General features: G+C 41.7%; 1 protein-coding gene across 2 annotated transcripts in view; it reads right to left on the bottom strand.

Annotated features, from left to right (window-relative positions):
* The window catches only part of tmem108 (transmembrane protein 108), a 56,589-nt gene that overhangs the window by 23,004 nt on the left and 19,415 nt on the right, over positions 1 to 14,170 (bottom strand). The window contains exon 1 of one of the 2 annotated variants that reach the window (XM_075451990.1): positions 4,900 to 5,192. The exons of the other annotated variant lie outside the window; for it this stretch is intronic. The gene's annotated coding sequence lies outside the window, so the exon portion shown is untranslated. Of the gene's footprint in view, positions 1 to 4,899; positions 5,193 to 14,170 lie in introns of those variants that run through there. 2 annotated transcript variants of the gene reach the window in all.

Raw genomic sequence — 14,170 nt, 5'->3', positions numbered from 1 at the left:
GTCTTCAAATCAAAGCAGGCATCCAGCAGGCTGTGCCACTCGGTAAAACCAATTATGGAGCATCAAACACTGACCAGTAAGCGTTGTTCTGAGACAGAGCTCGCAGTATGCCAGCGAGGACCCAGGGACGCTCTTTAGGAGAGTGACTCACTGATGGCCTTCAGTGAAATGAAAGGCCACACGCACCTCCTTTCACCTCTGGAGGTGTGCGTCTTAAATTTCCCTCGGGATTAATAAAGTATCTATCTATCTATCTATCTATCTATCTATCTATCTATCTATGTGTTGAAGTTTGCTCACACATGCTCACACGACTCACTTTCACAATATACACAACGCAGACTCAGGTGCTGTTTACACATACCCGGGTATTTTGATAAACGCATATTTTCTAACCTTCGTTTTAAAAAAAAACTTGGTGCACACAGCCCCGTTTTAAAAAAAAAACCACGTCTACATTGATCCGCATAAATATGCTATCAGGAGCCAGGCTCATGTGTGTGGACTGATAGCGAGACTGAACTACTTTTACACGTTGCGCTGGACTATAAAACTGCTAAAGCCGTGAAAAATGTCTTTATTGTTCAATACATTGTATGACTGTAATTTTCAAAATCACACAAGCGAGTATAGCTCTCAACAACAGAAATGCTGCTAGTACCTCCATGCTTGCCAGATAAACAATGAATGGCGTTATCACGCTAGCATCCTGCCAATATGGCGGATAGGGGCGGGGCTCTGTACTATAACGACAACTCCGCATTCCATTCTGAAAACTCCGTTTTCGTCTCTTTCAACCAGTTTACACACAAACGCTAAACGGAGTTTTTAAAAAATCTCCACTTTTGCCGGAGTTTTTTTTTAGCTTCGTTTTCGGAGGAAAAAACTCCGTTTGTGTATAAACGAAAGGCACAAACGAAGGGAAAGGTCTTCGTTTTTCAAAATACCCGGGTATGTGTAAACAGCACCTCACACTTCTTTCGAAAGGTACACAAGAACACACACACACTCACAGACCTAAAGTAAGTACCCCTCACACTACCTGTGAATAATCTGAGTGGAACATGTGAAATGGATTTGCGCCCCCCTGCAGGATGAGGGCTCTGGTTGCAGACAGCCCGTTTCTGTGGGAGATGTGCGACAGGAGGGGGGTGGACAACAAAGGCAGCATGCTTTATATCTCATATCTCATAAATGAAGCAAGAAGGTAAAACACACATCTGAGTCATCCTGTTTATGTTGCCGTCATTGTGAGAACCTTTTAAAGCCTGTAAATATGCGGAGCAATAAAAATATGAAAGCAAGCGGGGGCTATTTTGTTCTGGTTGAAAACATAGATCACGAACAAGGGACAACAGAACCAAAACAAATGAACAAATAAACAGTATTTTTGAAAAGATAGGCAAAGCTACCAGCAGCAGCTATTGTCTTTGTTCTGATGACGTGTCTTTTAAAGGTGAACGCCGTCATCCTTTTTCAGAGAGAAAGTTTGTAAAGATATTTGTTGGAAGTCCCATTCCGGTTATAAATCTTCTAAAAATGCGATGAAAAAGTTATGACTCAACCTCCTTTTCCTCATTCTGTCAAGGGGAATCGATGAATATGCTAATCTAACCACACCATCAGCATCCCTGTCTCTGCTACTCAATGATAAGTTGTAATACTGATGTAACTCAGCCAATATGATCAGGCATTCACTTTCGATGCTTTCAACAATTCAGAAGCTGCTAGCTCCAACTTAGCTCTAAGTTAGCTCCAACTTAGCTCCAACTTAGCAACAACTTAGCTCTAACTTAGCTCTAACTTAGCTCTAACTTAGCTCTAACTTGGTTACAACTTAGCTACAACTTAGCTACAACTTAGCTACAACTTACAACTTAGCTACAACATAGAGCAGCAAGCTAGCCTGGCGCTACCAGAGCTCGAGCTCCTGAGATTGGCGGCAAACAGCAGAAGCTTCTCATGTCATCTGTCCCTCACAGCTCATGCAAATTAGCCGTATAGCCCCACCCTGCAATTAGTCAGGATTGGTTTGCACTGATTTCTTGTTAATAGCCGACACAGCACATACATGCTTGTCCGACCTCACCTTTCTGAGACTGTGGGTGCTGCTCTGCATATTCAAGCCTCAGCAATAGCACTGATGGCTGATTTTACTCATGAAAAGGCCATGTTTAAAATATCAAAAGATGGGACTTTGAAGTACCTTCAACACCAATCACGCTACTTTTTTCTAAGCTTGTGTAACCACTGTTTCTGTGGTGGCTCTTATTTAATTACATAATATATGACAGGCCATCTGGGGATCATTAGGACTCCTCGATGCCTCACAGGCTGAGGTGATACGGAAAATCTACCCGGTTGCAGGTACTGCGTGCTAGTGGAAAAACGCAATAGCGCGCCGAGCCGAGCCGAAGCGAGCTAGTGGAAAAGCGCCATTAGTGCAGCAATCCCCAGCCACCGAGCGGGGAGAAGAACATTGAAATTGGCCTCTAGCATCAAATGGTAATTGTTCCCTAATGACATTGAACACAACATTTTGTGCCATAATGACTTGAACGCACCATAGGCCACAGTCACCAGCTTCACTGGTACATGCTTCTGTGTTGTTGTCTCTTATTATCTCTTGATATGATCGTCTCCCACTGATTCAGGGACTTTGGTGAGCTGCAACTGTTTAGTCATTCTAGGAAAAGATATTCTGTATGTATATGAGCAATTACAGTTAACTATAGCTACAGTGGTTTAGTCATAGCTTCGATAATGCATCTGTATTAATATGCTAATTAGCAAAGTGGTCATGCTGAGAGCAGCTGTTGCAAGGTGGTACAACTCGTTGTGGAAAAAGAACTTCTCATGCAGATATTTTAAGCATATGCTAAATGGTTTTGTGGATAGAAAAACATACAATATACAACATATGATAAATTAGAAATCTTAAGAATCGAGAATAGTTTCTTAGTTTGGGGAAGTGGGCATTAAGAGCACCTACAGAGCAGTTGTACAGTCAGATAGTTATCACTGCACAACACAAAACATAGCAGGAAATTGAACGGACCTTTGTGTGATTGCATCGTACCGAGGGAAAGTCATAAGTATGACATAATGGCCTCAGCGTTTTATTTAATTGCAAACTGAAAAAAACTATGTTTCTTCTCCTGTCTCGAGTCTCCTGATCCAAGAGAAACAAAGAAGAGAATGGATGAACACAAAGGTGATAAAATAAAAGCTGCACAAGCTGTAAAGACACTTTAAAGTGACATATTCCCTGAATTTTGCGCTTCCTCTGAGTGTTACGAAAATAAAAGAAAAACACCAGAGATGATGGCAGCTTTGACTGCACCAGTGTGGGCTCAGCTGTAATATGTTGCATATTAGAGATGAGGTTGCAAGAATGAAGAAGTAGCAGTTTTTCCCAGCTTCATATCTGTAGAAATGACACAAGCTCTACAAAACACCAAACTTAGAATGATGCTGGAGTAGTAGAATCTCCTCATCTCTGCCACCTGACTCCTTCCCTGCGGTTTAATTTTTTTTAGCGTCATGTTCTTGGCCTAATGAGTTGAATAGCAGGGTGCAAATAGAGCAGCTGAGCCTCTCTACAGTGATTATGGCTCATCAGCGCTGCCACACCGGCACAGGCTCATAGACACTCCTTTTAATTTGCAGGGCACAAGGAATGAAGCTATGAGTAGGTGGATGGGGGAGAGAGGATAGTGACAGGGGAGTGTTGTGCAAGTGATTCATAGCCGTGCACACGTGTGCAGGTAAAAATGAAAATGTGATGAATATCTGGGTCGAGGCAATGTCAAAACCCCAGACACAAGGAGACAGTTTTGATGCTACACTCACAAACACAGAAAACTGGATTTGGTTAGAGTGAAAATGACTTGTTTGCAGGTGGAAACCCTGTAAAAGACTCCTGCTATGGGGACTTAAGGACCTACAGAACAAGGAGGCAGGCTAGATGTGTTAAGACGTTACAACTGCATCACAAAACATGCAGAATGAGATGGCAAATAAGATAATTGTGGCACTAATTTATTAAAGATCCGGTTAAAAACTTTAAAAAAGACATCAGCTAACCTCATCACAGCTCCACACTCAAACATCTGCCACTTAAACCACACATTCAGGTTTGTTTTTCATTCTTCATTAAGTTTAGAGGTCCTGTGTAGTATTTAGGGATATCTACTGCCAATATTTCAGATTGCAACCAACTGAATATCCCATTAATACCTTCTGTGTTGTATAAACTGGCTATGAAAAATGCAAATGGCTCAGGTGTGGTTTGTTGTGAGGAGGAGGACCTGCACCATCTGTCGATTTGTTCTCAGATAGGTAAAAAATGTAAAAGCATTTTTATTGTCACATTATTCTACAGTTAGTGAAGGTTATGTTGAATTTCTGCCAGTAGTTTGCCCCAACACTTCAATCCCTTTTTCTAAAGTGATTCCAAAGCTTCTTGCAGAGTGAAAACAAAGCAATTCCATGTATATCCCTGCAGACAGATGGATGTCAGCATTCCTTCCTCAGCCAACAACAGTGTTAGCAGTAACAAGGAGTGAAATGTGTTTGTCCAAATGAGGAAAAAAAAAAGGAAAAACAAACTGCGCATTTCAACCCTTCGACAAACAAAGAGCAAAATACACCAAAGTAACAATAATAAAAGGATTTACAGGTGAAACATCCAAAGCACGGTGGCACTTAGCTGCCTCGCTTTCAACTGGAGAGGGAAAAAAAGTTGCATGGCAACTGACATGCACACAGACGGCAACCATCACCATAGCAACCTTAATGGTACATTAGAGCATATTCAGAATCATTAACAAGGACATTTTGGGGCTCCAACAAAATTGGGAAAAAAAAAACGAAAGAGGTTTGGAAATTCTCACTCACCCAAGTCAGAACAAAAAAATCCTGCAACAATCTGCTCGTCTCAGGGACTCAGAGGAGGCTTTGTATTTGTAAACCTGCTGACAAGCTCTGGTCCCTGTAACTCCCGGATTGCACTTCTGAATAGTGTGTTTGGAGGGGGTGCAGGCTAAAGGCCGGAGCCAAGGTCACCCAAGACGGCAGAATGAAATAAGCCTGTCACTCGACTGCTCCGTGGCCACCAGCCGCAGGGACAACAATGCTTTTAATTTTGGACTTCCCTCTATTCTGCTGTCATGTAGAGGGGGGCCGTGGTAGCAGGCTGGCTGCTTGCCCACAGTGGCTGCAGCTTGAGAGCTTTTCCATAACAGGAGAGGAGGAGGAGGGAAGGGGAGTGTGGGAGCTGATGACGACGGTGTGAACAACAGTGTTGTGCTCTCACAGTCAACTGATAACTGGACCCCCAATAACAACTGCTGGAGCTGCTGCTTCCCTCCCTCCGGTTGTGATACTACACACTCTCACGCTTTGGTTTATCTTTGTGTTACGGTAGGAACTGGTGGAAGCGTTCAGGCAGCATCTGCCTCAAGAGAAGCAGGCTTGGAAGTAACTGAACAGGCACTTTGAGCAAAATACAGTGAGGTATAAAGATTTAGAAAACTGGCAGATGAAGCAGTGAGCCTTTTATATTTGACCATTTCCAAAAGGATTGGCACAGATGGATTTTTATGCTGAACATATATATATATATATATATTTTAATATATATATATTTTTTTAAATATTTGTATATTTTTTTTAAATATTTGTATATTTTTTTTAAATATTTGTATATTTTTTTTAAATATTTTAATATTTATATATAATATTTTTATGCTGTATATTTCTCTGCCGTGAAAAAAAATCTGGCTGCGCCACTGCGGAATTCATTGAATCAAAGCCCCAGCTTGGTGTGATCTCAGAGAGTTTAGATCCATTTCAAGTTGTGCAAAACCAGCTTCCCTCGTCCCTGCCCTTCCTCAGCGACCCAGGGGACGTGCACACTCAGAGGGCGTCCATATTTCCTTTGATGTCGTTTCACCCTTTGATGGAAATCTGAAAACATTCCCCGATGGCGCTGGGGCAGCAGTCTATGCTCGGTCCATGTGTTTCCTGCGCTCGCGATGATGATGATGCCAAACCTGCCGCTGATTGTGGCTACGACTCAGTGTTTACATCTGGGGGGCATTGATATTGAACTTGCAAAACTGCACCAAGAACACGAGCCAGCTTGTGCAACGAGGAAGCCGATTACGGCTCGTGAGTGTGAACAAATCCGTTGTAATAACCAATAACAGTGACTCGAGCACAAGAGAGACCGCGGCTGACCTGTGGGGCTTTGATAACCTAATTATCCAGCCAGGAAACACACAAAAACTGAATGATTAAAAGTATTGATTGGATGCAATGACGGACCCAAATTAAAAGCAAACAGCAACTGCTAGAAGCAGGATTCCAGGTATCTCTCTAACGCTTCCACCCCTGAGGGAAGCCATACAGCCGAGGCGGGATGAGTCGCTCCTGCTGCGTCATGAAGGCCGGCAGAGGTTGTGTAGGTTATCAGTCAGCATACTCATCTCCCTTCAGGCCTTACAGCAACACACCAGCCATTAAAAGAACATTAGGCTGCCAGCTTGCCATTTCTCTGAGAGCAAAGTCGAGACACCCTCCCTGTGCCAGTCATCATGTGTGTTAGTCAAGTCAAATTTATTTGTATAGTACATTTCAAGTACAGAACAATTCAAAATAAAATAAAAGCATTGCAGCAGGGAGTGGAAGAAGCATTAAAAATAGATAAAAGAACATAAAGAGAAACAAATAAAATAATTTAAATGAATTTAAAAACAGGCAACAGTCCAGATAAATTAAAATATCCTGCAGATTTCATGCATAGACACATGAGAAAAGAAATGTGTGTTAGTTATTTTACTGGCTGCAGATATGCTGGTTTAAAACCATATGTTAAATGCATATTTCTTCAACCAACGTAGAAAAACTGCTCCTTTGTTGACTGAAATGATGTCACCAGCAACAGTGACTTCACAGTGATTATAACACTCGCTCCGACATTTTTATTAAAGTGGAATTCCACATCATCAACACCTCGTGCAACCTCGCTGTGAACACGAGAGGAAATAACTCCACCCGTAGAAATGCTGGCAGTCCGGCGTTACACGGATCGATTTCTGTGCTCACTGAGCAAGCTGTCAGTTCAGATCCATGTCTTGGCTTTGCTCCTCAGTTTAACATATTGTATATGTCAGTTCTGACAGTGCAGCATTAAAGATGACACATCTGTCAATAGTCATTAATAGAGAAGGCAGCACAGCATATGAGCACATGCGTGGGTTAGCAGCTATGCTACTGCAGATGCCTCAGTTTCATGAATCTCAGTGACGTCCTCTGTTCACATCAACATTGCTGCTGTAGCTCGTAGTGGATGAATGAATCCGAAACTGGTTCGGGGAAGAACTCCCACTCAGCTGAGAAGGAGCAGTGCAGCAGCGTCAGCCTCACACAGTGACTGAAGAGATTCATCAGAGGATTTGTGACGCCCGTGTAGGTGTGTAAACACATCTGGGACACAAAGAGATAAATGGTAGCCAACTAGAGTCCACTTACAAGCAAAGAGTTTACCAGTATGAGCTTCTTTTTCACTTCAGAGCCGTGTGAAATCCTCTGAAATGGGTTCATTTCAAACATCAGGAGTCTTACATCGGCACTCAAGTCCTTTAGGGTCAGTAAAGGTCGCGAGCGAAATTTAGTTGTTTTTCTTTAAAGTCTGTAGGCAGTGAAGCCAGAACAAAATCGTGTCTCAGAAAAGTAAATATCAACCCAGGTCTCCTTTTTAAAGGAGTTAGGGCACAGCTCAAATCCAAGTCTTCAAGGAATCTGGTCTTAAATGAGGACAATCCCACATCAACAGAGTCTAATCAGAGTCTCAGGCACTCATTTTGTTGACTAAACTGTCTCAAGTCACGATTCCTTTAAGATTCACTGCAGCACTGCAAGAAACTCCCCCAAAAAAGGAACGTCTAAACAAATTCAAGTAAAATCTCAGATCCCCAAGATTGTCCACCTAGTCTTGGTCTAACTTATATAAGAGTTTGGTCCAAACATTTATCGTCCATAAGTTAAGTCCATGTTGGCAATACTTTAACCCGTATTTGACTTAAGTTTCAGTTTATGAGGCACTCCAGTTTTCAGTAAATTAAAAAAAAAGTGGAATCTCAGGGATGTCCACATCAGTGCATCATTAGCAGGCTTGTGCAGAGCTTAACAATCTTTTGAAGAGATCCATTTAATCTGAATCAGGTGTGTTGAAGTAGGGAAACATGTAAAAGCTGCAGGACAGCGGCCCTCCAGGACTGACTTTGGACATCCCTGGCCTAAGTCAGCGCCATTTTTACACCAAAATTAGCAGATTCATGCAGGCCTTTTCAATTCTGGCACATCTGCAAAGACCCAGCCCCAGAATCAACATTATCCAAACTGAGCTCGTAGCTATTTTCAAATTCTTCCTCCCGGTGGCAACTCTGCAGACTAGAACGGGAAGGGGTTGCATTGAACTACCCGACTAACCTAAGCGAGCAGTTGCATAAAGTCAAATCTTCATTTTGAATATGATTCTGTCAGAGCCTCAAGGCTTCAGGGAGTCTTATCCCTCTAAAACTCTTATTTTCTTCAACTAAATCCAATTTGAGTCCAAGTTTTGTGAAGTGCTGACATGTTCTATGTTTTTCCCATCATAGAAGGAGGTCAGACTCACTGTGGGAAGCCATTAAAGCCACCTAAAGTCCAGACTGACAGCTTCAGATACTCTGTGTAACACACACCGAAGGTTGGGTCAGGTACAAAGAGAGCCATAGGTAACAGAGTCCCGGGGAAGGACTTGTTATGTCGAAGGAAAGAGGACACCACAGTCTGAAAATCAAGCACTGTGAATGATTGAGCTCCTGCGCACAGAGTGGAAGTCAGAACTGACAGCACACAGGAGACACTTCATTAGTCGCCCTCTCGTCTTTCTGCTCTCAAAGTACTTGGACAAGTGGTTTAATGATACCCGGAGAAGTTGGTATGTTCTCAATTTCTGCTACGACTATAAGCAGCCTGTACAGATGAATGTCCTGTGTTATAAGCAGTGGTATGTAACAACTAACGTCAGACTAATCACAATGTAATTCATTACTAAAATGTTATTATTCATTTACACAATAATGTATTTTTCTATTGTCACAGAAACATGCAGCAAACTATCGAATATGATCCACATCCAATAGTATTAAGTGGGTATAATCTACGATGACTTAAAAAAAAAAAACATTTAAGAGGACACAACAACAAGAGTGAAAAGACAACAACGCACACACATAAACACACGATGAGATGAGAGATGTCATGTGTTCTCAAATGTTTTAGGTGTTTCCTGCTCTGTTTACGTCTAAAATGTTGTGTTTTTTTCATTATTTTTCGGTGTTTCCTGCTCTGTTTACGTCTAAAATGTTGTGTTTTTTCATTATTTTTCGGTGTTTCCTGCTCTGTTTACGTCTAAAATGTTGTGTTTTTTCACGATTTTTAGGCGTTTCCTGCTCTGTTTACATCTAAAATGTTGTGTTTTTTCATGATTTTTAGGTGTTTCCTGCTTTATTGTAGTGTTTGCTGTTTAATTGTCATGTCTTTTTTTAAAATTTCGTGTTAACAGAAAAGTTGCTTGCCGAAGTTTTTGGTTTTGTTCTGCAGCTCCAGACCTTTCCTGAGTGGATGATATTTGACTTTGTTATTCATGGTGCACAGACAGTCCCACACCTGGAGACTTGCTGTTCACCTGCAAATCTCTGCACAGCCTTCTCCCCTCTCTCCTGAGAGTTATTGAGCCAGGCAATAAAGGCGCAGACATTGGGATGCAGCCCGCCCGCGACACTGTCTGAGTTGTAAATTTTCTCCCCTTTCTCTCCATCTTTCCTTTTATCCTTATGTGACCCTCCGAATGAGTGACTGGTTGCTGCTGTGAGCGGCTCGATGGTGATGAACAGTAACATCAAACCACGATGTGTCATGTCCTGCGACGCTCGTCACAACCAGTAGCAGAATTTGGCAATTACTGTACATCGCTCTGAAATAGACTAAAGAGGCTTAAGGTGACAGCTAAATTCACCACGCTTACTGAATGCATAATGACGCACATCCAGGGTTCGATGCATCCGTCTGAACACTCATGAGGAAATCTACAGCATGTCCTTACTGGAAACAATAATAATAATGCATCTCTTTCTCATTTCTTTTTATCTCATTGATGTTCATAAAATAAAAATAGGTGTTTCCTACTCTGTTTACGTTTAAAATGTTGTTTTTTCACGATTTTTAGGTGTTTTCTGCTGTTTACGTCTAAAATGCTCTGTTTTTTCATTATTGATGTTCATAAAAAATGACCTAAAACCCTCTAAATACACCTAAGATCTCTCATTTCATGTCATGGTTTAATCTGTGTCAGGAGGCAGGACCATCAGCAGCCTTGAGAATAAGGGAATCCTTCACTGCTGCAGCAGCAGCTAAAATTTCTTCTCTTTCAGGTATAAAACGCTGGAGGAAAATCATCTGATCTGAGTTTCCTCAGATCTCTGGAGACCGCTTCATCTCACGGTGCGGCTGCACCTGTCAGACTAACAGTCAGATTGATATGTAAAGTCTGTCGTTCCTACTTTGCCACATTGATTATCTGACCGGCGTCGCTCGATGAGGCCACAGCAACGGATAACAAGCACATAATCCTCCACGTAATAGGTGTCAAAGTTCTACATTTACACCAGGAAAATAGGCTGGTAGCGCTTTGATGAAGTATGTGACCTAATCAATCAAAGATTGTATCGTTGCTAGTTAGAGGTGCCTCATCGGAGTCCTCGCTGACTTCTACAGCACGAGTGAGGAAGACTATTTTCATTTAATGTGGTTTTAGCTGCTCTTTATTTAGCTTCCCACACGCTGAGGAAACCAGGGCTGGGTAATAAATGTCCATGTGATCTCCAGCATCGATCCTCGTCAGGTGGAGGATGATGGACCAACTTTTCATAAGAGCATCACTGATTCCCTAAAGCTGAGAGAGACAGTCGGTTAAAGCTCTCTGAAGTTCTACCACGGGGCAGGATGATGCTAAAAAGAAGCCTTTCTCATCCATCTCTCATCTTTCTTTGCTGCCCGTCTCTTTAATCTCATGCAACGCTTTCATCCGAATATCTTCCCCTTCCTCTTCTCTCGTATTTACTTCAACCTTTTTGCTTCGAGGGGATACACAAAGTCGAGACCTAAAGCTAAAAAATGTGATTTTCTTCTTTTAAATGATATAAAATCCTTTCGAAACTTTAAAGCAGCATCCACAAAAAGTCTTTAACATGATGTATAAATGCTATTAACGTGCACACACTGACACTGATTGCACTGCTGGGTTTGCAGTAGTCGGTCTGTCTCTGTGTTGGCCCTCCGATAGAGCATTTCTTTTATGTGATATTTATTTTTATCCCTTTATTTGATTATTTTGGTTGCTTTTGCAGATCTTTGAAGGACCAAGCTGTCAGTTATCTGGCTTTAGGAAGGGGCTCCTATCAAGTTGAGCGAGCCAAGATGTAAATATATGTTTAATAAAGGTATCAATAATAGTTAAAGTGTGTAATCCATGTTTTCTTTTGTTGTTTCTCTTTCTCCAAATGGGCGAAGGTGATGTTTTGTGTCTGCTGGAGTGAAAAAAGATCCCTAAAATATTATAGTTTATAAAACACACAATTACAACACAACCTATAAGTAGCAACTTAGATTTTTAGAGTTAAGACCCATTGAAAATGGGTCCAAAATAAGTCCAAAATAAGCCAGATAAGCTGGAGCACAAAGTGCAGTATAGGTGGTTATTGTGTTTTACACTTAAATCAAAATAGATTCAATTACATTTTTTCATCTGTCTGCACAGATGTTTCTCTCATTCTCTGTGACAGAAATGCTTCATTTCCACGTGATTCTAGCCATTTTCCCATCTCTTCAGATAAACATGGGTTAAAGTCCACACTCTGGCGGGGTCACTGTCACAGAGGCCGCTTCTGCTTTTTCATGGTGGTATGCTTAGAGCTGTAGTCTATTCATGCTTCCCGATGTCTGATTGATCTCTCAGCCACAGTCAGACAAAGATCCACACAAAACGACGAGTTTGACTGTTTTTTTCTTACAATGGTCCGACTCATTCAGGTGCCTTTTGGCAAACTCCCAGCAGGCTGCCATGTGCATTTTAGTGGGGTTTTATCTCTGATTACTCAGTTTGGCAGCCGCAGCTTGGAAGTCTGCTGGTGGCTGCAAACTTTAAGCTATTTTGTAATTAATTCATTCATTTTAATTTATTTTATCAATTGGATGAACTGTAATTTGCCTAAAGATGATTATTTAGTATTTTTGTCTGTCTGATTGAATGCTTGTGTTAACAAATAAATCAGACGTTACTCAACAGTTACTCAGTACTTGAGTAGTTTTTTCACCAAGCACTTTTTCACTCTTACTCAAGTAATTATTTGGATGACTACTTTTTACTTTTACTTGAGTCATATTATTCTGAAGTAACAGAACTTTTACCTGAGTATAATTTTTGACTACTCTACCCACCTCTGCTAATTTTCACAAATGTTTTTACACTTGAAACTTTTCGCTTTACCTTTAGAGACTTTACCTTGTGTATATGTTTTCTATCCATCTATCTAACCCTGTTCAGCAGGTCTGCAGACAATTCTCTGGACCTAATGGTTCGGCTTTAACTCCATAAGCATCTTAGAGACCGCTAATAGAAGTCAGATGCACCAGAGCTCAGTCCCAGGTCATAATTAATTTACTTATGTAAATGGGATATTTCCCTTTTTTATGTTCGATAAATAAAATAAACACCCTTCAGAAGACTTTGTGCCTACAAATGTAAGCTCACAAACAAAAAAAAGGGGGATTGTTACAATTTAATATCAAAACTTAAGTTGTATTGACAGCTGACGGCTGAAATAAAAAAGCATCCAACTTTCCCTTGTGTGCATCTTCTGACTCCCCTGGAAATCCACTCCAACATCAGATGGACAGGCATTTTCTTGCTCTGTCTCCCTCCGACACTGAGCACAGAAAGCATTGTTTTTAAAACTATTTGGTATTTTAGGAGAGCGAATATTTTGCAAAGGAAAAGGGCAGAGTGCAGCAAAGCTTTGACACACTGCTGCATGTCTGCGGGAGTAGGTTAGCACTACATCAGATTCCCTGTAAGGGACGGTTGTTCTCCATCTGACAGCCCATCTGCAGCAGGTTGAACACCCATCACGCTGTCACTCTGTGAAGGTGGTGGCAGAAACGCTGGTGGCCTTTCAGGGCATAAACTAAGAGAACCCAGCAGCAGAAAGAGAATGACTCAGCGAGAGAAAGAGCGCTCAATCAACATAGGTTAAGCTATTTTTCTTTCTTTCTTTAAGCGAAGCATTATGATGAACCACCCACTCCTCACAGAACCACTCTCTCTGGGTTACATTAACTTTATTTCGAACTATTTCAGCATATTCAAGAGAAGGAAGTAAAGCTATAAGGTCGAAATTCTCCTACTTCTCCGACTACTTTCAGTCTATTTTCACTCTGACATCTAAAGCTAACGATATCGATAGCTGCAGATATTCCATAAAAGCAGACACTTCTCCAGAGATTCTAAATTGAGACAAACAGACAAGCAGACACCGCAGCAAAATAGCGTGACCCAGCAGTAACACTGCAACGCCATGGGTGCTGTCAGCCACCATCTATCCTCCGGCTTCCCAACGGGCATCACAGTCACAAGGTCTCCCTGAGCGCACCTCATCCTCTTATACCGAGCAGGTAAATCACTAAAGAAAGACACTAAATCATGGTACGCAATAAAATGTGCACAGGCTTTGGTGCAAACTTTTGGCACTGCAGCACAACTGCTGCTGCGACATTAAACTCAGAGGGAGCATTCGTCAAAGTGCTTCTCACCGGAGGAAAACGGTGACATCGACTGAGCTGAGCTGCTCCCACATCCAGATGAGCTGTGCTGAATGGCTGGATGTTAGAAGTACACGAAAGAAGGACGCAGCTCTCAAGGACTTGCATGTCTAAACAATCCTTATCATTTAACTAAACATCACGCATGAACATGAAAGCGATTTAATTTGCCTTATGGGGGGGGTTTAGAAACGTACTGGTGCTCGATGATAAACCAAAGGGCTGGCTTCAGCCAGGACTG

Source organism: Odontesthes bonariensis, chromosome 20, assembly GCF_027942865.1.
Source record: "Odontesthes bonariensis isolate fOdoBon6 chromosome 20, fOdoBon6.hap1, whole genome shotgun sequence".
NCBI lineage: Eukaryota > Metazoa > Chordata > Actinopteri > Atheriniformes > Atherinopsidae > Odontesthes > Odontesthes bonariensis.
This window is presented reverse-complemented; position numbering and strand designations above follow the sequence as displayed.